This window comes from Molossus molossus, unplaced genomic scaffold (assembly GCF_014108415.1).
Source record: "Molossus molossus isolate mMolMol1 unplaced genomic scaffold, mMolMol1.p scaffold_m16_p_4, whole genome shotgun sequence".
Lineage (NCBI taxonomy): Eukaryota > Metazoa > Chordata > Mammalia > Chiroptera > Molossidae > Molossus > Molossus molossus.
In genome coordinates this window covers 96,037,806-96,050,622 of record NW_023425377.1, presented here as the reverse complement: position 1 = coordinate 96,050,622, position 12,817 = coordinate 96,037,806, and the positions used below count along the sequence as shown (strand labels likewise).

The following is a 12,817-nucleotide window of genomic DNA, read 5'->3' as shown; positions in this document are numbered from 1 at the left end:
CCCCTTCTTGGTGCATCTGCCGCAGCCACTTGTGTTTTGGGGCCTGGGCACACAGTGGAGTTTTACCTCCTTTGAGAGGGGCGGAAGGACAGGGGTTCCGTCTCCATATATTAACAGGCAAATGATCTAAAATATAGGATTTAAAAAAACCCTGTGTTGCCCCTCAGAATCTTTCCATTTGATAAACTGTGCACTTTGTTGGGGCCTAGAAACCTGTCCTGTTTCTTATAAATCAGCCACAGAAACATCTGCTCTTATATCTAAAATACCTTTAAATTTCTTCCCGTTCGAACTGAGCTCCATCCTGGGGAGACCTTGGGTGATTAACTGAGCCCAGTAGGCTCTGTCTGTGGAGCCGAATCCTCCCTCTTCCCTTGGTTTCTTTGAAAGCACTTTAGCACTTTCCCAGTCACCTGATGTGGCAAAATCACGATTTGTGCCATCCTCGTTTCAGGTAAAACTTGTACAATGGTATTAGTAGTTTGGGCCATAATTTTACTTCCCCCAAATAATCAGAATCAATAACTCCAGGCAACACTTGAAACACTTTCATAGTGAGACTACTCCTTCCGAAGATTAAGCCCACCGTTTCTCATAGGCAAGCTGTTTAACTATTGATGTGCCAGTCTCTGGATCACTTATTACTCTGTTGTCAGCCTATAGCAACCAAGCTACAAAATCTTGATATGGCTCTTCAGGTCCTTGTCTGATGGATGTAAGATCTAGCAAATTCTCCCCTTTTGTTGGGAGCTCTTTTCAGGCCTTCAAAGCACAAATATTAATCTGCTGATATGCCTGGAGAACAAACCCTAGCTGATCTCAAAGAGCCTGAAAATTCCCTGCACCCATGAGCATTTCCAAAGAAATGGGTACTCTATGCTTTTGATTCCATATGGCCTGCTCACTACTAATCTCCATCCAGTTATTTTTCCACATCAGATAGTCCCCCCTGGTGTAAGGCAAGCTTTCACTAATGTTTGCCAATCACCCAAGACTAAGGCTTCACTAGCAACATTCTAATAAACTGAGCACAAGAGAGCTGCGGGCCCATACGTAGTACAAGAAGATTTGAGATCTTTTAACATCTTAAATGGGATGGGCTTATGCAATTTTAATATTTGACCTGGATTGTTCAGGTCAGGCTTCTATGTCACTGGAAATAATAAAAAACCCAGTGATATTCTCTCTGGTAGGTCTTGCCTCTCTTAGTCCCATTGGAGAGAGAGTATAGGGGCACTAGAGGGTTCTCTGGGCCAAGCCCCTGCATCTCCTCGAGATAGTAAGAGCTATTTTTGCAAAACTTTTGGTAACATTAAACCCCTTATCTGAATCTTTCTCGGTGAGGTGCCACCGATTTTGCTCCACCTCTCTTTCTAGTTCTCTCTTATACTCTGGGAGTCAAGTCTCAGCAGGGGGATTAACCTCTCTCACAGCCCTTCGTGGAAGGCAGTGGGGAAGTCTTTAAAGACTCATAGCCTTTTTAGGCTTCCGTCAAGTCTTTCACTACACCTTATTAGCCTCCTGCAGAAGATCAAGGCAATGTCTAATTAGGGCCCAAAGAGTAAATGTTTGCACCAGAAACTTGTTTGGGCCTTTCGCTGTATCTCTGTCTCACAGGCTCTTCCCGACCTTTTCCCAGGTTTCTAACTTGGAGCCTAGGTGGGGGCCCACTACCAGTATTCGTGCCCTGGTCTGAAGGGTATGGCTCTTTCACTATGGGGGTCAGTGTCTCATTAAATTAAGCCATTGATCAATATAGGGAAATTAGTCTGGATGTCCTGGATCCCCTGTGACCTGATTCCAAACTACTTGCACTAACTCATGGTTAAAGGATCCTGCGTTAGCCCAGCGCACCCTGAATGTGGGTCAATTTAATTAACAGAATGTCCTTAACTTTTCTTTAGATATTTTTGTGCCCTAATCGGAATCTTCTTCAAATCCTTTCCTAAGAACGTTTACTATGCAACCCAATGAGGTCTTCTGGGCACTAGGGCTGCTGTCCATGATTAGACTAACCGTAATAAAGTTGAGGGAGACACAGCGATGCAGATGAGAACAAAAACAAGGGAAGACACTCAAGACAGAAACTTTTGCTTTATCCGCCTGGCTGCCCCCCTCATGGGGATTTAGGTGCCTCTTAGCTTGGCAGGTCAGTAAAAACCCCTGACTCAGATCAGGTTCGCAGGGAGAAACTGTGTCCCCCAGAACCTGATACTGACCTGAGCCGTATGAGGTCACCTCAGTACCACAGGTTGGGGCTCACTCAGACTCTGTAGGCTTGCACTGGTGGAGCCACACAGACATTCACACTCATTCACGCACTGACATTCAAATGAGTTTAAACATTCCCTCCCATTAGGGCTTGCCCTACCTGCAGCCGAAGGGCCTGAGAGGTGATCAGTCTCTCCTTCTACCTCAAGGGTGGGCCTGCACTCGGGCTCCTGGTCCCCAGGGCACTCACTGGTCCTGAAGCTGCACAATCCCTGAAGCTAGACACGTTTGTTTCCCCCAGCAGCCCAGGTGGGGTGTGAACCTCACCTGCGGCTGGCCATGAAGCCTGGAAGAGGCAGGGACCCAAAATAACCGGGGCTTGCACTTCCTTGCATCACAGGGCTCCATGGAGCGCCCACGGGGCCACCTCACCAGTGGCAATCAGCTGCTCATGTGAGTCGTTTCTCAGTCAGGGAACCAAAATGTTACAGAAAAGACTCAGACCAAACACTGGAGGAAGCAAAGAGGTTCCTTTATTCATGCATGCGGACCCAGAGGAGGCAGTCTCCAAATTCTGGGCCCCAAGTTGCAGGGCACGCCTAACTTTATAGCGGGCTGGGCGGACATTCTTTAGATGCGAGAGCGGTAAGCAGCTTATAGAAGCAGGAAGCGAAAAGGTCTGGTTATCTTTAGGAAACAAAAGGGTCTGGTTATCTCCTGGGTGCTTGCTTTTTCTAAAATAGCGACTTACTTTCTCTATCAATATAGTGTTTCAAAAATTATAACTAATATTTAATGGCATGAGAAAATGATCTTGCATTATTAAATGAAAATTGGTGCACAGGGCGTACAGTTATTTTTATACGATTACCATTTTCTGTGCTCAATGTATATTACTGTTTTATTCAGCAATCCTACTGAAAAATAATTACAACTGGATAATTTAGTCACTCTTCAAGTCATGGACAAGTTGTGTGGGAGCTGGAGTACATTTTCCCATTGAAATAATATTTGTGGTATTTAATTTCTAGTGAAATGAAACAGCAATGTTCGGGTTCGTTGTTTCACAAAATTGAAGAAAGAGTTCATAGACCATGGGGTAAGCAAAAGGGAAATTTGCTTGAAAGATAGACAGACTCCCCACAGTGGGGAGGGGACCCAAGTGGGTTGCCCATGGAACTCTGTTGTCTAGGGGTAGACATATACGTTGCTAGCTTCTGATTGGTCCTTTCAAGGAATTCTGCCTTAGCAACATCCATACATTTTAAAGCTTGTATTTCCCACCTGATTGGGTTTAGCCCTAAATCATCTATATGGGCCTTAGTAGCTTCCCTTTTTATGATAATTTCAACTTCTCCCAGACTAAAGTGAGGAGCAGGGGAAATGCCCTTTGAGCAACCCTATGCTTGCTTTTGCTTTCTCCCCCAAATCTAACTTTAGTTTTCTATAATTCTTTCTAAAATAACTTGGTTTTCGGCAATAGAAACACCCTCTGTAGTCTCACAGCAGAACTTATTAAGCAATCCTATTGCCTTGCTTCCAGGAACCAGTAGGTGTATTAATTGGAACAGGTCAGAATCACCAGCACTGTATTCTTTAACAGTAAATAAAATTCCTTTTCAAACCCATCATTGTCCCAGAGAAAGGCAAGGCTACAATTGCTGTTTTCCTCTTGCAATAAACCAGCCTTTCCTGTTTTTTTTTTGTTGTTGTTATGTAATTGACCTGTGCTTCTAGTTTGCATTTCTATAAATGGGGGCTGGAAGTTTTTGGCCTTGAGGGCAGAATTTGCCATGCTGGTTTTAATTTTATTTTGAGATCTGTAGAGTCTGAAAAACCTCCATATATACTGTGTACTGGGTCACCTGCCTGTGTGCTGAGCCCCAAGTCATCTCAAACTTCCCCGGTGTCTCAGCCTTTCCTTCCCGTGGTCCCGTCCCTCACTGCCTAGTATTTCCTCACTAGGCTTCTATAAAAGTCTATATAACATATAGTTTATATAACATATAGTTTATATATTATTCATACTCTAGACTGGTGCTGTCCAAAATAAGTTTCTACAATACCAGAAATATCCTTATATCTATGCTGGCCAATAAAAAGTGACTAGTGCAACTAAATAATTGGATTTCTGATTTTAATTAATTTTAATTAAAATTAAAATTTTAAATGTAGTGATATAAAATATTTTTTCATTAACAAGAATGCGTTGTTTTGGCAAGACTACATTTTATTTTTGTTTTGCATTTGTGAGATATTATTTTATCACATGTGCATGTATTAGGTTGTATTGTTTCTATTATTACACATAAACACATCTCCACTCTAGTAGTGCATGGACTGAATCAGTTCAAATAGTTTTTTTCTATTATTGATGTAACCCTGTTATGTGTTTATTTTCATATCTTATGCTGGCAGCAGTATGAATCTAATTTACATAAATTAGAATTTCTAATTAGATTGAAATATTCATTTTGATTATAAAATAATTAAATTAGTTTGCTAGTTAAAATGAATAAGTATGGAAACAATTTTAAGTTAAAAAACAAAGGCAGAGCATTGGTGTAGAATTGAATAGAGATACTGAAGCTAGTGCTACTTCCAGAACAGTTTAGGAAAAAAGAAACTAGAAAAAGTTATGCTGCAAATTTCACAGTGAATAACATTTGCTATTTGTTGTGGCAGAGCAAAATTAAAAAGACGTTTGTTGTGCAGAAAAACAATTAATAGAATACAGTGTGTACAATGTATTTCATCAAATACATAATGAATTTGATAAGGTGTTATCTTTAAGCAGTCAAAAGAGTTAACAAAATTAATCACTTGAAATCAGAATTAAATGTATAAAAAACATTTAAAAATTATTTTTAGCAAGAGTTGAGCTTATAAGTTTAAGCTATAAAATGGTTTGAATATTTGCATCAAAAGAAACCCTCTTTAAGATACAAAGATGATAAACTATTGCTTCAGATAAAGAAATTCTGTTAGAAAATTATGCAGAAAAAGCTACAAATTTTATAAAAATTAAAGATCTTTAAGCTACTAAGCAAATGCCTTTAGAACACAAAGACTATATATTAATATCAAAACATAAATTATTTTAATATTTAGAAAATTTTAAATATTTTTTTTACTTTTTAAAAGAGTGGGGTGAGATATGACATTGCCCAATTAATACTTAGGACACATTTTGTCTCAGAAGACTTCCAAAATTACAAAGAAATTTTACCAATTTGTGGTCTAAAATATTAAAATACCTCTCCTAGTGTTGATAGAAGAAGTAAACTGTCATTTTAGAAAAAGCAAGCACCCAGGATGTAACCAGATCCTTTTGCTTCCCAGTAGATAACTAGACCCTTTTGCCTCCTAGAGATAACCAGACCTTTTCGCTTCCTGCTTCTATAAGCTGCTTACCGCTCTCGCATCTAAAGAATGTCTGCCCAGCCCGCTATAAAGCTGGTGTGCCCTGCAACTTGGGGCCCAGAATTTGGAGACTGCCTCCTCTGGGTCCGCATGCGTGAATAAAGGAACCTCTTCGCTTCCTCTGGTGTTCTGAGTCTTTTCCGTAATATTTTGGTTCCTTGACCGGGAAACAACTCACAGGAGCAGGTGATTGCCACTGGTGAGGTGGCCTTGGGGGCGCTCCATGGAGCCCTGTGATGGAGGGAAGCGTGCACCCCAGTTGTTTTGGGTCCCTGCCCGTTCAGGGCTCCATGGCCAGCTGCCGGCGAGGTTCACACCCCACCTGGGCTGCTGGGGGAAACGAATGGGTCCAGCTTCAGGACCAGTGAGTGCCCCGGGGATCAGGAGCCTGGGTACCGGCCCACCCTTGAGGTGGAAGGAGAGACTGATCACCTCTCAGGCCTTTCGGCCGCAGGTAGGGCTAGCCCAAAGGGAGGGAATGTATAAACTCCTTTGAATGTCTGTGTGAATGAGTGTGAATGTCTGTGTGGCTCCACCAGTGCAAACCTACAGAGTCTGAGTGAGCCCCAACCTGTGGTACCGTGATGACCTCATACGGCTCAGGTCAGTATCAGGTTCTGGAGGACAGAGTACCACCCTGTGAACCTGATCTGAGTCAGGGGTTTTTACTGACCTGCCAAAGCTAAGAGGCAGTTAAATCCCCACGACGGGAGTGGCCAGGCAGTTGAACTGAAAACCCTCACCCCTCGTCTGTCTGTGCCGTTACAGGAGGAGAAACAATGGGAGCAGGCTCATCGACTGTACTCGACTGCATGTTGCAGAATTTTGATTGGTTCCGGGGCCAGGATCCGAGCATGACCCCGAGCCAATTGGAAACCTTCTGTTCAGCCAAATGGCCTAGTTTTGGGGTAGGCTGGTCCCCTGAGGGAGCCCTCAACCTAGGAATCATAAGGGCAGTACATCTGATAGTAACAGGGAGGCCAGGACACCCAGACCAGTACATCTACATAGATAGATGGCAGGAACTAGCTCAGGACATGCCAAAGTGGCTCCAATGCTTTGCTCAGCAGAATCTGAGATCGGCAGGGGTGACTGGAACAAAGCAAAAAACCTCACCTTACCAAACGCAGGCAGTCCCTGCCCATGTCCTCGTGGGTCAATCTAAGGAAGCACGCTGACCCCCCATTCTCAAAGGCGACCCAGAGGAAGAACTTCCTATCCACTTACCCCCCCCCCCCATGCACCTGAGATGGTCCCCTGGACCCCTGAAATTAAAACTCCACCACCATCTGTCTCGCCAACACCAGACCAGCCTTTCCGGTCTCGACAAGGTGCTGCAATGGCAGCCACTCCAGATGCCTCTCAGGGAGACCCAGGCCCCACCACAAATTCAGCCAGATGGTACCGAGCAACCAGGACAAACCATCGTTTATTACCAACCATTCAGCACCACTGACCTCTTAAACTGGAAGCACCAAACTCCATCCTACTCGGAGAAACCTCAGGCCTTGATCGACCTTATAGAATTCATCATGCAGATGCATCGTCCCACCTGGTACGACTGCCGACAGCTACTCCTCACGCTGTTCGACACCGAGGAGCGAAGGCCCGTTCTCCAGGAAGCCCCCCGATATCTGGAGACCACGGCGCCCATGGGCACTGTAGACCCAGCCCGATGGGCAAGAGCAGCAGCACCTGAGGCCCAGCCTGACTGGGACCACCCCTCAGAGGAAGGAAGGGCTGCGCTTCAGAGAAACAGGGATGCCCTTCTCCACGGAATCCGGGCGGGGGCCCGACGGCCTACTAACATGTCAAAGGTAGCTAATGGGACTCAGCAGCCAGATGAATGCCCTGGGGATTTCTACGAATGTCTGTGTGAGGCCTATCGGATATACACCCCATTTGGTCCTGAAGGGCCAGACAACCAGAGACTGGTCAACACGGCGTTCGTCTCCCAATCAGCCTCGGACATGAGGAATAAGCTTCAGAAACTCGAGGGCTTTGCCGGGATGAACATAAACCAGCTAATAGAGGTTGCCAACAAGGTGTACAATAACAGAGAGGGGTGGCCGAGCTGGAGGCTCAAAAAAGAATGGAGAGAAAGGCAGCCCTCCCAGCAGCCGCGCTAGGAAAGCCCCTGCCACTCAGGGAAGGCCAGCGGCCAGAAGGAAAAAACAAGCCTACACACTGGAGTGTGGAACCAGACCTATGTGCCTAATGCAAAGAAAGGGGACACTGGAAAAGAGAGTGTCCCAACCAAAAGAAGAAAAGGCAGGCCGGTAGGCAATCAGGACCTGAGACCCAGGCGCCTACCATCCTCAGTCTGGGAGGGAGGCTTAGACTCGGACTAGGGGAGACCTGGCTCACTACACCTCAGTCCCCATGAGCCCATGGTCCAAATGACAGTAGGGGGCCAAACCCTCCCCTTCTTGGTAGATACTGGGGCAGAACATTCAGTAGTAACAACTGCGATTGCACCTCCCTCAGGGCGTGAGATCTCTATCATTGGTGCTACCGGACAGCCTAGTGGCCCCCTACAGTTTTGTCAAGCCCGAACTGTAGAACTTGGGGACCACCAGGTAAAGCACAAATTCCTGTACATGCCGAAGTGCCCGGTTCCACTCCTGGGACGCTACCTGCTTTCTGAGCTAGGAGTCCAGATCTCCTCTCGCCTGTTGGGAGAGGCTCACTTACAAGTTGGCAGCCCACACCTCATAGCAGCCTTAGTTCCCCGGGAAGAAGAATATCGACTATCTAAGGAAGCAGAGGAAGGCCAACGGGAGCCCACTGAGGACAGGGGGATTGACCTTCGAAAGAGATACCCAAAGGTCTGGGCAGATGACAACCCGCCAGGATTGGCAGGGAACCATCTGCCTGTAATTATAGAACTAAAACCCCGGGAGCCAGACTGAAACAGATCCTCCAGTACCCCATCCTCAGGAAGGCCAGGCTAGGCATCACAGAGGTCATCCAGAGCATCTGAGGGAAGGTATACTTGTCCCATGCCAGTCCCCCTGGAACACTCCCTTGCTGCCACTGAAGAAGCCAGATGGGAGCAGATACAGGTCAGTACAGGACCTGAGATCAGTGAACGAAGCAACAATTGCACTGTACCCCATGGTACCAAACCCATGCACGCTCCTCAGCCAGCTCCCGCTGGAGGTGGCCAGGTCACCTGTTTGGCCTTTTCCTGCCTCCGATTTGCGCAGGTGAGCCAACCACTCTTTGCTTTCAAATGGGAAGACCCCCACACTGCAGCAAAGATCCAACTGACCTGGATCAGATTGCCACAAGGATTTAAGAATTCGCCCACTCTCTTTGGAGAGGCCCTGGCCAGAGACTTAAAACTGTTTACTGATACAGAAACAAACCTAGTGCTGCTACAGTATGTGGATGATCTCCTACTAGCCGCCCCCACATTGGACCAGTGCTGGGAAGGTACCTGCCAGCTCCCTGAACTGCTAACAAAGTCAGGTACCGGGCCTCATGGAAGAAAGCACAGACATGCCAGGCCCAGGTAAGATATCTGGGACTTCTCATTTCCCAAGGGAAACGGGTCCTGGGCCAGGAAAGGAAGCAGGTCATAATGGCCCTACCAACCCCAGCCACCCGGAGGGAACTTCGAGAGTTCCTAGTGGGGTTTGCCGGGTCCTGCTGAATCTGAATACCGGGGTATGTGGCATTAGCCAAACCACTTTACCAAGTGCTGGAAGGCCCAGACACAGCACCCCTCTTTTGGGAAGCTGAACAGGAGAAAGCTTTCCAGGCCATAAAAGATCATCTTGGATGCATGCCAGCCCTAGGGCTGCCAGACCCCAGTTGGCCATTCTACCTCTACACGCACGAAGAGGAGAAAATGGCATTGGGGGTCCTTACACAGCCAATGGGGCCAAGGCAAAGGCCAGTTGCATACCTGTCTCAGCAACTGGACGATGTAGCAGCAGGCTGGCCGCCCTGCCTGAGGGCCACAGCTGCAGCTGTCACTCTCTTACAGGAGGCAGACAAACTAACACTGGGGCAAGAGATCAACATATTTGTTCCCCACGCAGTGTCCAGCCTTCTGGCTGGACAGGGACACAAACGGCTCTCCAACCCGAGACTGACACAGTACCAGGGACTTCTCCATGAGAATCCCTGAGTGAAAGTCAGCACTGTCCTGCTAATAAACCCGGCTGTGTCCCTCCCTGCTGAGCTGGGAGAACCAGACCACCACTGCCCCGAGACAACCGAAGAGGTGCCTGCCAGCCGGCCAGACCTGTGGGACCAGCCTCTGGACAAGCCAGACTTAGTGCTCTACACCGATGGGAGCAGTTACATGACTGGGGAAGCGAATGGCGGGTACGCTGTCGTGGACAATGAGAAAATAATTGAAGCAAAGCACCTGCTGGCCGGCTGGTCCGCCCAAAGGACAGAACTCTGGGCATTAATAAGGGCGCTCGAAATAGCAGAAGGTAAAAGGGTCAATATTTACACAGACTCTCAGTATGCCTTCGCCACCATACATATCCATGGGGCAATCTACCGAGAGAGAAGACTCTTAACAGCGAGGGGAAGGAAATTAAAAACAAGGCAGAAATACTTCGACTGCTAGAAGCAGTCTGGGCCCCTCGGGGAGGAAGAGACAGTAACGTGTTGCAGGGGCCACCAGAGGAAGAGACAGAAGTAGCCCAAGGGAACAGAAGGGCAGATCAGGCAGCAGCTACAGAAAGGGAGGCCCTGACAAATACCCCAGCCATAGAAGGTACCGTGTTAGACCTGAACCTCAATCAGCCAGACTACACCCCAGAGGAACAGAAATGAGCCATACAAGAACACTGCCTCCGAACGCCCACCGGCATATGGAAACTGCTGGACGAATGGCTCTACATACCCCAAGGCCAGGCCGGCAATCTCGTCAGGCAGTGCCATGCCCTCACACACCTCGGGAACACATCTCTAGAGGCCTCATTCTGGAGGTAGTACTACTTCCCTAGCATGTCTGGACTACGTGCAGCAGCAGCAGCTCAATGCCTGGCCTGTGCCAGGAACAATGCAGCAGGTCACCTGTAAAAGCTTCCCGGAATACAACACAGGGGGCAACAGCCTTTTGAAGACCTACAGATTGATTTTTTTTTTTTTAATCTTCACCCGAGGACATTCCTCCATTCTCTCTTCTGGTAGAGTGGGAGGGAGAGAGAGGAAGAGAGAGAGAGAGAAACATCAACATGAAAGGGACACATCGAGTGGCTGCCACCCGCACGACCAACCAGGGCTGGGGACAAACCACAACCGAGGTACGCGCCCCCAGCGGAAACCAAACCCAGGTCTCTCTGGACCGCAGGCCAATGCTCCAACCGCTGAGCCAAACTGGCCAAGGCCAGATTGATTTTACTGAGATCAGGCCAAACTGGGAAATAGATACTTACTCGTATTAGTCTGTACTTTCTCTGGATGGGTAGAAGCATTCTCCCAGGACAGAAAAAAGCAGAGAGGTAGTCAAGACCCTCCTCAGGGTAATGACCCCCCACTTTGGTTTGCCTATGACCACTGGCAGTGACAATGGGCCAGAGTTTGTTGCAAAAGTGCTCTAGGAACTAGCAACACAATTAAAAATGACTTGGAAGCTACACACTGCCTATTGCCCTCAGAGCTCAGGAAAGGTAGAGCACATGAACCAGACTTTAAAAGAAATCCTTGCTAAGTTCCATCAGGAGACCAACCTACCCTGGCCAGACCTGTTACCCTTAGCATTATTCAGGGTATGAAATGCCCCTAATGCCACAGGGTGTACACCATTTGAGTTAGTTTATGGGAGGCCGCCAGCCATACTACCCCTACCTAGAGGAGAGCTTCGGGTTATAGGGGAAGCAGAGCAGACTAAGTACCTCCAGAAGCTAGGGGAAGCACTTAGCCAGATACATCAGGCCAGATTAGGCCAAGGACCCTTACCACCAGGGGGGTCAGCCCACTCACATAAACCAGGGGACTATGTATGGATTAAAGACTGGAAAAAAGAACCCTTCCAACCCACATGGACCGGGCCAAACCTTGTCATACTAACAACCGCTACCACACTTAAGGTTGCAGGAATCACCATCTGGATCCATCACAGCCGAGCCAAGAGGGCAATGGACCCAGCAAATTCCAGGAGGATGGACGGGGACCCAGATGACCAGCCGCCACTGTTGCCGACCCTGAAGCTTAAAAGGAAACCAGGCATTGACGGAGGCTCAGAGGAATGGACAATTGCCCAGGATGGTACCTGACTGCAGTGGGAAGTTTTGCTATAATCTTAGGAATTGGACTGATGACTGTAGCCCCAACAGAATGGAACACCTGTGAGTGACTGGCTCTCAGGGGAACATATCTTGGGCCACTGCTATGCCCGCAGAATGCCTACAATGCTATCTCCCAGGTAGCGACCAAGCTGGGCCCCTCACATGTGTTGGGACAATAAATTATACATGATGGAAAAATTGGGAGGGACCATTGGATACCAGAGTCAGAAGTGTCAGGCATATGGGCCCCCGGGTAGATAGGTTTGTTGGAGTACCTACTGCTGATTAAGTGATTTAACCCAGGAACAATTTGAGATGGTCCAGAAAGAAGCCGTTAGAGAAATAGCTGGATGGCTGAGGAAATAGGAGGAAGAGATAATATATAAGGGTGCCAACCTTACTACTTTCCGGGAGGCACTACAGAAAATCAGCCCCATAGTACAGGTTCAGGAACAAGTACAAACCCTGTACTCAGCATACCAGAATATTAGCAACTCCACTCGGGAATGTTGGGTTTGCCTACCATTGCAGGAGGAAGGACTCCTAGAAATACTTGTTCCACATACCTGGAGTCATACTGGGGCTCCTCCTGGTCCCAGTCAGACCCTAGCCCAAAGGCCCATAACAACCATTGCATTCCTAGATACTAGAGGATCAAATTTAACCTGTCTAGAGCCAGAGAAGGTCTCCCCAGAAGGAAACCCAGTAGGGTCTCTTAACTCAGAGCTTTGTACCAGTATGTCAGTGTCCCCAATAACAGCAGTTTCTGTACTGAGCCAGGATTATTCCTCCTGTGTGGATGGGAGGCCTATAGGTGCCTCCCTGCCAACTGGACCGGGAGATGTCTAGAGGTCTTCCTTACCCTTAGCCTTAGCATCCAAACCCCGCAGGAAATATCGAACCTACACCTACTCCGACTGAGCCGA

The 12,817-nt window shown here is 47.6% G+C and overlaps 1 long non-coding RNA gene across 1 annotated transcript; it reads left to right on the top strand.

The window, feature by feature from the left end:
* Positions 1 to 5,760: 5,760 nt before the first annotated feature.
* Positions 5,761 to 12,071, top strand: LOC118616384. The gene is made up of 3 exons (XR_004956551.1): positions 5,761 to 5,820; positions 6,403 to 6,542; positions 11,694 to 12,071. It is a non-coding gene; the product is annotated as an uncharacterized LOC118616384 (long non-coding RNA).
* The last annotated feature ends 746 nt before the right edge of the window (positions 12,072 to 12,817 follow it).